Genomic DNA, 12,048 nt, shown 5'->3' with positions numbered 1-12,048 from the left:
GGCGATTGTACTCCCGACGTGCTAGTTGCGGGCGCCCTTGGCCCCTGCCCTTGTTCTTCCTTGGATCATAGGGATGGCGAGTCCTCTGATCCCTCCTGGCCGCCGCTGTCTCCAGCACCCTCTGTGGCTGGATCCTGGTCTGGGCGCGTGGCCTAGCGGGAGCCACGCTTCCTCTCTTCTCGGCGACTTCACTCTCATCGGCGATGTGGGCCACCGCAAGTCGCCTGACCTCAGCAAACGTGGCGGGATGAGCCCTGATCAATGCCTCGCAGAATGGTCCCGGCAGCACGCCCTTCTTAAATGCGTAAACCAGCATTTCTTCATCTTTGGCCGGCGATCTGACCATCTGCGCCCCAAAACGATTCAGGTAGTCCCTGCGGGACTCTCCCTGATACTGCCTTATGTCAAACAAATCATAAGACACCCTGGGCGGTGCCTTATTCACGATGTACTGCTCGACGAAAATCTTTGAAAACTGTTGGAAGTTGGTTATGTGACCGGTAGGCAGGCTCACAAACCATTCCAACGCCGTTCCCTGGAGTGTGCTCACGAACATCTTGCAGTACACGGCGTCTGATCCTCCTGACAGCATCATCTGCGTATGGAACATGGTGAGATGAGCCTCAGGATCCTCCATGCAGGTAAAAACAGCCTTAACAGGTACCACACTCGCAGAGATAGGCGTGTCGGTAATCGCCTGAGCGAAAGGCATAGGAAAGACGTGAGGTGGCGTTGACGGCGTGACCTCTTCAGCGACCGGACGCCCTCGCTGCTCCTGAAGAGCTTGACGCAGTTCTTCAGTCACTCTGCTAAGCTCGTCATTCCTGGCCTGAGAGGCGACCAGGTCCTCATGCATTCTCGCCTGCTCTACACGCGAGGCTTCCACATTTGCCTGCAACGAACGCATGATTTCCACCATCTGCGCCATAGTCATGGCGCCTTCAGCAGCAACGGGCGCAACTGGACTTGAACGGTTGCTTCTCATTTTTCTCATGAAAACATGGCAAATCACAGAGTGCAACAAACAACACCTCCTTCAGCGACGATCGATTCAGCGATCAATCGGTCAGAACTTCACGAAACTTCGAAAGAAACCGCAAGAACATAGAAAACCTCCACAGAAACCTGCAACTCCACCAGAAACCAACACTTCTTCCGCGAAAATCCAAACGAGCCAAAGAACTCAGATCTCACCGAACGAAACTCGCGCAAGCAGCAGAAAACTTCACCTCACCGGACAAAAACCCAAACGAACGGTGGAAAGCGCGAAATCACCGAACAAAACCTAGACGAACAGCGAACGATGGTTGCACCAGCACACAACCACACAGAAAACTGCGAAAACCTCCAAGAACTCACGCTGTGGATGGGAACAGGTTTTACACGGCCCCACGGTGGGCGCCTGATGATCCTGCCCGTTGACCAAAACGTTGGAGCTTGCCTCGTCAAACTTGGATCGACGTGTGCGCCGCGTCAACCTCCGTCCTTCGCCGTGATCCACCTCAAGAACCTGCAAAAGAACAGAGCGGCGCCGCTGCGGCCGATCGCACTTCAACGCCCAAGTCAGTGACTGAACCACCAAATACTAAGAGTAACACTCAAGAACTCTCGAGGAACCGTGCAATGTTCTCTCTCACAGTGTACTCAAGAACTCGCAAGCGTAAAGAAGACAATCTGAACGTGCGTACCTCAGAAGTTCGTTAGGAAACCCTTATATACCTGGTCACTTTCTCTCTCCTGGCAGTTACACATCTGGACACGTGGCTCGCATCCAGCTGTACACGTGCCATCATCTGGAGCCTCCTTGACTTGGGCGCTACTTCTGACTCTCCTTTGGCTAAGTTACTTATGCATGATACTACTCAGTGCATAGCTGTCCTGGAGTGCGATCTCTACTGGATTGGCGAGCTAGGGTACCTTCGTGCACACCTTCCCTGTGGTCTCGCCGGCCGCCTTCATAATCTGCACCAACTTCATCTTCGGCGATGTGCTTGCTTCGGCGATCTCTAATCACTTGGTCGCCTGGGTTTACATCTGGCGACTTCATCTTCAACCCGGTGACCGCCGGTTTTGGGGTGCTGGAGATCGGAGCGCGCCAACTTAATAACTGGCGACTATACGAGCCTCCCGACCTCCTTCCCTTCTGCTAACCTGGCGTCTCGTCAACACGCCTATACCGTAGCTTGATGCCACGTCATCACTTCCGACTACCAGGGCGGTACACAACTCATTCAAGTTTGCGACAGGCTTCTTGCTCAAGCTATATGTGAATGATCCTGACTTTAGTGTTATTACCATATGGTGCAATGCTACTTTTGGACTTAAATTCTTTATATTCAAAGTCACCTTGTCAAACCTTTCCATGAACACTTAGAGTGATTCACCCTTCTCTTGGCGAATATTGACCAACGCAATAGAAGTTAGATGGTGGGGGCAGCTCGTGGCAAATTGTGTTCTGAAGGTCAAGGTGTCAAAACAGTTAATGGAGTATGCGGGCAGGCATGTGAACCAACTGAGCACTCTGCCCTTTAATGACGTGGTAAAGACTTGACACATGATCACGTCATTGGTAGTGTAAAGACTCATTTGTGTGGTAAAGACATCGATATGTTCATCGGGGTCGATTGTCCTATCGTACTGATCCATGTTTAATCCCTTCCAAGTTGTTGGAAGTTGTGCATCCATTACCCCGTCAACGAAAGGGTGGTGGCGTGATCCTCCGACCGTTTCAGATGTTTGAGTTGATGTCTCGAGCTTTGATTAACCCCAGTCTTCTATCTTTCTGTTCATCACCAAACGAAAAAATATCCACCTGGGGTCTTTGGGTTGTGATAAGTTTCATTTTGAGGTGTCGCCTGCAGCGAGCTTCCTCCTAATCTCCTTAATCTCCTTGTTCTACTGCTTGAGGATCTAAACCTCCTATTCATTTCATTGTTTCATGTTTGCCACCTCCCTTTAAAGGCTTAGGAGGATGGTCATGGGGTCATTTACATTGGTTCCTAAGTTGTTTGTCATGTTTCTTGTACTTACCATAAAGTTCTTTGTCTTTCTCAGCTCCACGGTGGGCGGCAATTGTTCTTGTTTGGGTCGAGAAGGTCTATATTAAAAAATGCGTACCTTGTTGGTCAATTTGTTTATAGAGATGTGTAGACTCTTTATGTTTATGGGCATGTATTAATACGATTTTCATGGTTAATGTTGTGACATTATATACAATATTATTTATAATCCTTATTTAATCTGTTATTAAAGTATTTAACCGTGTATAACTGGGAATCACGCAATGTAACGGATGCTTAGCTTACATGGCCGTGAGACTCTCAGTCGTATGTGATACACTAACATTACAAATTTTATTTTTCATTTTAGACTTTCGTGTCCTTCATGAAGAAGTTGTCTAAGAATATATTAACTGTCGAAGATCTATAGATGATAAAAAATGTCTTTGAATAAGCATTCTGATTTGTCACAGGTACCTGTAGCCAATGCTATATTTTTCTGTGGTGAAGGGACAGGTAACCCAGTGATTGAGAGGCTATCAAATTTACAGAAACTATCCGAAATTGTCGTGTCCAAATTTGGTTCTTTGATCAACGCTTGGGTTATTGAGGCTTCTGTTTGTAATGAACCTTTTGCTGTCTACAAGGACTTCATACTGTCAATGAATAATGTACCGTCCTGGTAGTCGGAAGTAATGACGTGGCATCGAGCTATTATGTAGGTGTGTTGAGCAGGGCCCATGGCTGGCAGAAGGGAAGGAAGTCGGGGGGCTCGTGTGGTCGCCAGTTATTAAGTTGGCGTGCCCCGATCTCTAGCAGACCCAGACCGGCGGTCACCGGGTTTGAGATGAAGTCGCCAGAGGCGAACCCGTGACCACGTGGTGGCCAGAGATCGCCGAAACAAGGACATCGCCGAAGATGAAGTCAGATAGTCATTTCCCAACTGGCCAGAGGATGAGGTCGGGAGACAACATACCTGAACATACACGGTGAAGCAAGTAAAGTAGATCATGCAGGCGGCCGGCGAGACCACAGGGAAGGTGTGTACGAAGGCACCCGAACTCGCCACTCAGAAGAGATCACACTCCAAGGCAGCTATGCACTGAGTTGTGTCATGCATAAGTAACTTAGCCAAAAACCTGAAGAGTAAGAAGTGGCGCCCAAGTCAAGGATGCTCCAGATGGTGACACGTGTACAGCTGGATGCGAGCCACGTGTCCAGATGTGTAACTGTCAGGAGAGAGAAAGTGCACAGGTATATAAGAGATTCTAACGAACTTCTGAGGTACGCAGGTTTAGATTGTTTCTTTACGCTTGCGAGTCTTGAGTACGCTGAGAGAGAATTTTTGCACGGTTCCTTAGAGTTCTTGAGTTTTCTCTTAGTATTTGGTGGTTCAGTCGCTGACTTGGGCGTCGGAGCGTGATCGGCCGCAGCGGCGCCGTTCTGTCTTTTGCAGGTTCTTGAGGTGAATCGCGGTGAAGGACGGAGGCTAATACGGCGCAGAAGTCGATCCAGGTTTGACGAGGCAAGGTTCTTGCGTCCCGGTCAACAGGCAGGATCAAATAAATATGGAGAGCCAAGGTCTTATGATCCAATGGGTTTCCCCGCATCTACATCAACTGTGTCGCTCTTATCTAACTGCCTTCAAGAACTATGACCTGTTCCCATCTTAAATGGAGTGATAAGCGGCGTGACTGGATAAGGAATGAAAAGGACAAAATGCTGCATCTGCTTGAATCTGAAGTCCCTAAGAGTTTGGGAAAAATAAAAGTTTTCTCAAGGTATTATTTTGCTGATATGCCTCCAAGTATGCAGATGCACTTTGAAATAATAGAAAGTTTAGATGTAAGTTAGTACTTCATACTTTATAGGTCAAATGAAAGATTTCTTAGTTATCAGGATAGATCTAACTAAAGTAAATGGGTTCTACTTGAATGTTTCAAAGAGCACTTTTAGTTTACTTACATTTATCCTGATAATTATGACATTTTTAAGTGGACTAGAAACACTGAATTGTGTCTCTGGAGAAATTGACGGGTTTCATAAAGCTTTCGAGATTAAAAACAATAAGATGATGGAAGTTCACATCGAGATTATAATTTTGAAATTAGATTGAAGTTAATTTGAAGACGTTTTACTTCTGCAAAAGATTAGTTTGTTAGAAGGAGCAAAAATTTCAAGATGACTTCATTGTAAAAAGATGTTTAGAGGACAACCAGGGAGGGTTTTCAGCAGTTATGCAGATCAGTTGATAGTTCTTTTCAGATTTCTGTTTTGAGTTATCTGAATTACTTTGTAATTTACATTATTTTCACTTCTATCCTTAAAAATTCCTTGACAATCAGTGGGGACCTTTACATAAGAGTCATGTTAAGGCTAAATAAACATATAAAAGTTGAAAGTTAAAAAAAAAAAGTGATGGTCTAAGCAAAATAGAATCACTAGGCCATTGTGAACCATGGATGCAGCATGCCTGTGATCCTTCCACTGTTGGGAATGGGAGGTGGTGGTCGCTGCTCTGTGAAACCAGCCTCACGCTGTGCCCTCCACCCTAAGAGCCAAGAGACCTTAGCCTTCACTAAAGTCCCCAGACTCAACTCTCAACTTGGAGTGGGCAGGCCAACATATTGCAAACACAGTCCAACCCAGCAAGCCTCAATATTGTTCCATCACAGTAATGCTCCCACTTGGGTCACAAGCTGGAGTAACCCAGCTCAGCAATCTGATTCCTTGTCAGTGAAGTTATAAAGACTTTGTGTTTCATTTTCTTTGGGATGTGGGATGTAATTATCATAAACTTTGTAGTATAGCCACTCACTTTGTTTTGGGTGTTGCTTTTATATATAGGCATTATTATGTTAGATTGTCTAGTATAGTCTTATATAGTCACTCTTTTGCTAAAGCATCTAGTATTTATGTAGATGATATTGGTTAGACCGTCTAGTCTATTTTTGTTTAAAATAACTAAACATCAAGTCGTTTATTCTTACTAGATTATTTAGTTGATAAACAGTGTAGACCTCTTGTTTTATAGCAAGCCGTCTATCCACACCCTTGCCTGCCTTTGCCTTTAGGAGAATAATACATGTAATCTGTTTTTTTCTTTTCTTTCCATTTTCCCTTCGCTCCCTTTTTTCTCTTTAAGTTTTCTCTTTAAGAAATGAGTATAGTAATAAATACATTGAAAACATTTAAATGAGTATATTTTTTTATTAACAATAAATAATAAATTAAATTAAATAGATCACGTCATCCAACCCATTTACATATATTAATCAATTTACTATATGTAGGACGAAAAAACCAATATGTAAACATTCTAAACTTATTTGGAGTGGGATGCACCAGGCTCTTGCAGAAGTGCAAGACAAGAGCAATGCCTAAGAGTCCCAATAGCAAGCTATTGTAATGGACACTCTCCCTCAAAAAATAAACTTAATATCGTGTGAATCAATGATCCACATATCAGATATTAAACTGATAAGAACAGATACTACACTTGATCTTAGCCAAAAGGCCGAGAAAGGTATGCTTTAAACAGTATAAGTGTTGAGATTTTATTGTATGAGTTGCAGTTGCTTGTCAGAGTCATGGCTAATGTGGGACCTGGGAGATGATCGTGTGCAGGGTTTCTTTTCAGTTTATATTAAGATTTTATATTAGTCCCTGTGCACAACTGATAAATATATGCAGATTTTATAAGAGGGCTAAAAAATATGAACAATTATGCGTGTTTGAAGAAAGAGTTTGGGGCATTGCAGGATCTTGGTGCAGTTTTCTTTTGCATATATTGATAGACACAAAATCTAGGATGGCAAGTTGGCCACACTAGTGGCAGATATGATTGAGATGTTGGTATACGCCTTCAAAAAGGGCGTGCTGCCGGGACCTTTCTGTGAGGCGCTGATCAGGGCTCACCCCGCCACGTTTGCTGAAGTTAGGCAACTTGCGGTGGCCCACATCGCCGAGAAGAGAGGGAGCGTGGCCCCTGCTAGGCCACGGGCCCAGACTAGAATCCAGCCGCAGAGGGTGCTGGAGACGATGGCGGCCAAGAAGGATCAAAGGACTCGCCATCCTTATGATCCAAGGAAGAGCAAGGGAAGGGGCCCAGGACGACCCAGGGAGTATAATCGCCCACCAAAGTACAAGTTTGTCATGGGGTTGGCGGATCTGATCGCCATTCCCAACATAGCAGCCAGGCTTAAGGCGCCTGAAAAAAGTGGGCGACAAGGTGTTAGGACCAAAACCAAACGCCTGGTGTGAGTTCCACCAGAGTTTTGGTCACACTGTTGATTCGTGTTTGGCCCTGGGATACCAACTCGACGACCTGGTCAAGAGCGGCTTCTTGAACAATTACCTGTTGGACAAGAGGACGGAAGGTGCGTCGAGCTCCTAGCCGACGAGTGGTGAGGCTCAACAGCATGAGATGCCCACTCATGGCGAGATCCACACCATCGCTGGAGGATTCTCGGGTGGTGGACGCACTGCGTCACAGAGGAAGAAATACACAAGGTCTGTGATGACGGTGGATATGTTCGAGGATCACTCACCAGATGTGGACATCACGTTCACAAAGGAGGATCTTAGGGACGTTGTGCCTCACGACAACGATCCCATAGTCATCTCGCTTGTCACGGCGGGAAGGAAAGTCCACCGGGTACTGGTGGACCAAGGAAGCTCGGCGGATGTAATGTTCTGGCCGACTTTCACGCAGTTGCAACTACCTCTTAACCAGCTAAGACCCTTTACCAGCTAAAATCATACATAATTTATAAACACATAAGATATAACTAACTAAGAAACAATGAATGAGCTCTTACCAAATACTCTTGGGGATATCAAAATTCCTACCCTTTTGATTGGACCATATGACTCAAACTCCCTTTTGATTATGCTTTCTGTGGTCTCTTTGAGACCACAGTGTATCAAATATTAATTAATATAATGGTCTTGTATGTATCAAATATTAATTAATGAGAGGGATCCTATAATGTTTTGTTGTAATAAGAAGTTTTATTTGAAATGATGATGAAATCATGTGATATTACTGTTTGATTGATGCCTCTCACATTATTTTGTATAGGACACATCACCTCTAAATTTAAATTTAGTGGTTGTTTAATTGTACTAACTGATATCCGCAATGGTGTTTTACCTTTTATCCGTTATAGAAGCTTCACACTGAAGAAAAGTTAAAAAATCAGTGGTTCCAAAATGATTGAAAAATTTAACATGGAAAATAATAAGCATGTATTACGACTTTATGAAATAAGGTATTATTGGTTATTAGGTATCTTCCCGAAAGTTCTCAATGTTTCTATGAGCTGATTCATTAAATAAGTAAACATAATTTATTTATTTGCACATGGTTTTTTTTATATTTTTTAATTACACAAGTATATATTATTGGTGTTATATATTAGGCATTTTGCATTCAAAAAGTTTTAAGAGAAACTAGTATAGCTACTCAATATTATATATTTTTTTATAGAACCAGCAATTTATGGTGTAATATTATAAGAACTATAGCACTACAAGAAAAACACTAAATAATAATTAATTTTAAAAATAAAAAATAATTAATTATTATATTAAATTATATATTATTTTATAAATTAAATTTTTTTAAATATTTAAATTAATTTATATTATTAATAAAAAGTTATAAAATATTTTTTAAATTAATATTTAATATTAGTTACTAAAATTTTAGTTACTATAGAATTACTTTATAGTTTTTTATAGTCTTTTTATTAATGATAGAAACTATTTATATAAATATTAGTAATAGAAACAATCGACATAAAAAATCACGGTATCACTGAAACTGTATAAATTTGTTGATAACAATCAGAATTAAATACTATTAAACATACCAAAGCATATTTTCAAAATTCATTGAATATTAAAGTCAATCATAATTTAAACACATAAAAAAACACTAAAACAATATCTTTTATAGTTTTGAATTATCTAGACAGATTTTGCAATAAATCTGTTTTCAAATATATTCCAAGTTTACCATTTTTTTTAACATAATCAAGTTCGAACTTGGATTTAATACCTTAAAACATTTTTCGAAAAATCTTTAAATCTAGTAAATTCATATGCTCTGTTTTTCGAAGGTGATGACCCTAGTTTAGTTAAGTGGTTACCTTAGGTTTGGTTTTTTCACAATATTTTTTTTCCTTCCTTTTCATATTTTATTTTACTATTCAGGTGCTTCTTTAGCGTCAGATCATGAATGTAGTTCCCCACTTACAACAGTTATTCTTTTGAATGAAAATATTGTTCTCATTAATTGTTATCATAATATAAATCTAACAATATAAAATGTCTTGATACTATGCTCCTACATGAAGGGAAAATTAAGAAAAGTATTAATTTCAGTTGTGACCCGATTTGGTTGTTGTGAATTTGTGAGACTTATACGTGCAAGAGAGAAAGTGTTTTGTTTATTATTACTAGCATTTGATTATACTATCAGGTATTTTAGTACTTTATTGGTTGAACTCATTCCATATCTGTATATTTTTAGTTTTTGGTGGGATATAATGGCAACTGAAGAGAGTGAATTTGATGAATCAATTACGGAGAACAATGTTTATAATTTTTTTTAACGAAACATGATTATATGTTTGTTTTGCCTGGAACAAATTGAGTGTGTTTGCGGTAGTATTGTAGGACCAAGTATTTGGTGTTGAACAAGACGTTAACCGAATATCAGGAGGAGTATGTTTGGTAGGAATCATGTAAATGTGAACATTGTACCGCCCTGGTAGTCGGGAGTGATGACGTGGCATCCTGCTACAGTATAGGCGTGTTGGCAAGGCGCCAGGCTGGCAGAAGAGAAGAAAGTCGGGGGGCTCGTGAAGCCGCCAGTAATTAAGTTGGCGTGTTCCGATCTCCAGCATATCAGAATAGGCGATCACCGGGTTAAATATGAAGTCGCCAGATGTGAACTCAGGCGACCAAGCAGTTGGAGATCGCCGGAGAAAGCACATCGCCGAAGATGAAGGAGAAGCAAATTATGAAGGCGGCCGGCGATTATGTTTTCTCCATCTCTCATTCATGCTCGGTTGGGTCATAGTCTTGCCAAGATGCAGCAGCTTGTTCCAAGTTTGTCTAATGTGTCTACTTTATCGTGTGAGTTGTGTCAGTTAGGGAAGCACATTCGTAGTTCTTTTCCTAGTAGTGTCTCACAACGTGCGTCATCTCCTTTTGCCTTAGTTCACTCTGACATTTGGGGACTAAGTCGTATTACGAATAATTTAGGATTTCAATATTTTGTTACTTTTATTGATGATTATTCAAGATGTACTTGGGTATTTTTCATGAAAAACCGTTCTGAGTTGTTTTCTATATTTCAAATATTTTACAATGAAATTACAAATCAATTTGGAATTTCTATCCGAATTTTGCGCAGTGATAATGGATGTGAGTATCTTTCTCATTCTTTTAAAAAATTTATGGCTTCTCATGGTATTCTTCATCAAACTTCATGTGTTTATACACCTCAACAATGGGGTAGTTGAGCGCAAGAATAGACATCTTGTTGAAACAACTCGTACTATTTTAATCCATGGTGATGTTCCTCCGCATTTTTGGGGTGATGTTGTTCTTAGTGCATGTTATCTCATTAATCGCATGCCATCTTCAGTTTTAGATAATAAAATTCCTCATTCTATTTTATTTCCACATGACCCTCTCCACTCTTTACCTCCCAAAGTTTTTGGGTCCACATGTTTTGTTCATAATTTTAATCCTAGTCTTGATAAATTATCTCATAAGTCACACGAATGTGTTTCTTTAGGGTTCACTAGATCACAAAAAGGATATAAATGTTTCTCACCATCTTTAAACCGTTATTTTCTTTCAGCAGATGTCACCTTCAGTGAATCTTCCATTTACTTTAAGTTTTGTCCTTCTCATTCAATTTCTTCATCTAATCAAGTTAATATTCCTCTTGTTGTACCTAGGGCACCTAACGATTCACCACCACCACCAACTCTTCAGGTGTATAGTCATCGTCAAACGTCTCATCGTCCATCAGCTAACTCTATTATGGTGCCAACACCTCATCCCCCTCCGGCTCCTACAGTTGAACCTTCGATAGTTGAACCTGATATTCCTATTGCTATCCGTAAAGGTATACGTTCTACCCGTAATCCCTCTCCACATTATACTGCTTTGAGTTATCATAGACTATCTCAACCCTTTTATACCTGCCTTTCATCTATTTCTTCTGTATGCATTCCAAAATCTGTAGGTGATGCCTTAGCTCATCCTGGTTAGCGTCAGGCCATGCTTGATGAAATGAATGCGCTTCAGAATAATGGAACTTGGGAATTGTTCCTTTACGATCTAGGAAATTTGTTGTTGGTTGCAGGTGGATTTTTGCTATCAAAGTTGGTCCTCATGGTACTATCGATCGTCTCAAAGCTCGTCTTGTGGCTAAGGTTTATACCCAAATTTTTGGTTTAGACTATGGTGATACTTTTTCTCCAGTGGCAAAGATGGCCTCTGTTCGCTTATTCATAGCTATGGCTGCTCTTCAACAAGGGCCTCTTTATCAACTGGATGTCAAAAATGCTTTTCTTAATGAGGATTTGCAAGAAGAAATTTATATGGAGCAACATCCCGGCTTTGTTGCTCAGGGGGAGTCTTCTGGATTGGTATGTCATCTTCGCAAATCCTTATATGGCCTCAAGCAGTCTCCTAGGGCTTGGTTTGGAAAATTTAGCAATGTTGTTCAACAGTTTGGTATGACTCGTAGTGAAGCAGATCATTCAATTTTTTATCGTCACTCGAGTGCTGGGTGTATCTATCTTGTAGTATATGTTGATGACATTGTTCTTAGAGGCAATGATCACCATGGCATCTCACAAGTAAAACAACATCTTTGTCAACACTTTCAAACCAAAGATCTTGGCAAACTCAGATATTTCTGGAGGATTGAGGTAGCATAATCCAATACTGGTATTATTATCTCTCAAAGAAAATACACATGGGATATTTTGGTGGAAATTGGGTTGATGAATTCGAAATC

At 41.2% G+C, this 12,048-nt stretch overlaps 2 non-coding genes across 2 annotated transcripts; both read right to left on the bottom strand.

The window, feature by feature from the left end:
* Window positions 1-5,410: 5,410 nt before the first annotated feature.
* LOC150023251 (signal recognition particle RNA) lies at window positions 5,411-5,718 on the bottom strand. The gene has a single exon (XR_016518020.1).
* Window positions 5,719-6,333: 615 nt separating this feature from the next.
* Window positions 6,334-6,529, bottom strand: LOC137811886 (U2 spliceosomal RNA). Its single transcript, XR_011081191.1, has one exon. It is a non-coding gene; the product is annotated as a U2 spliceosomal RNA (small nuclear RNA).
* Between the last annotated feature and the right edge of the window lie 5,519 nt (window positions 6,530-12,048).

The sequence above is a fragment of the Phaseolus vulgaris genome, chromosome 11, assembly GCF_051622355.1.
Source record: "Phaseolus vulgaris cultivar YP4 chromosome 11, ASM5162235v1, whole genome shotgun sequence".
In the NCBI taxonomy this organism is placed as follows: Eukaryota; Viridiplantae; Streptophyta; class Magnoliopsida; order Fabales; family Fabaceae; genus Phaseolus; species Phaseolus vulgaris.
Note: the sequence above shows the minus strand (reverse complement) of the source record. Positions and strands in the feature narration are given on the sequence as shown.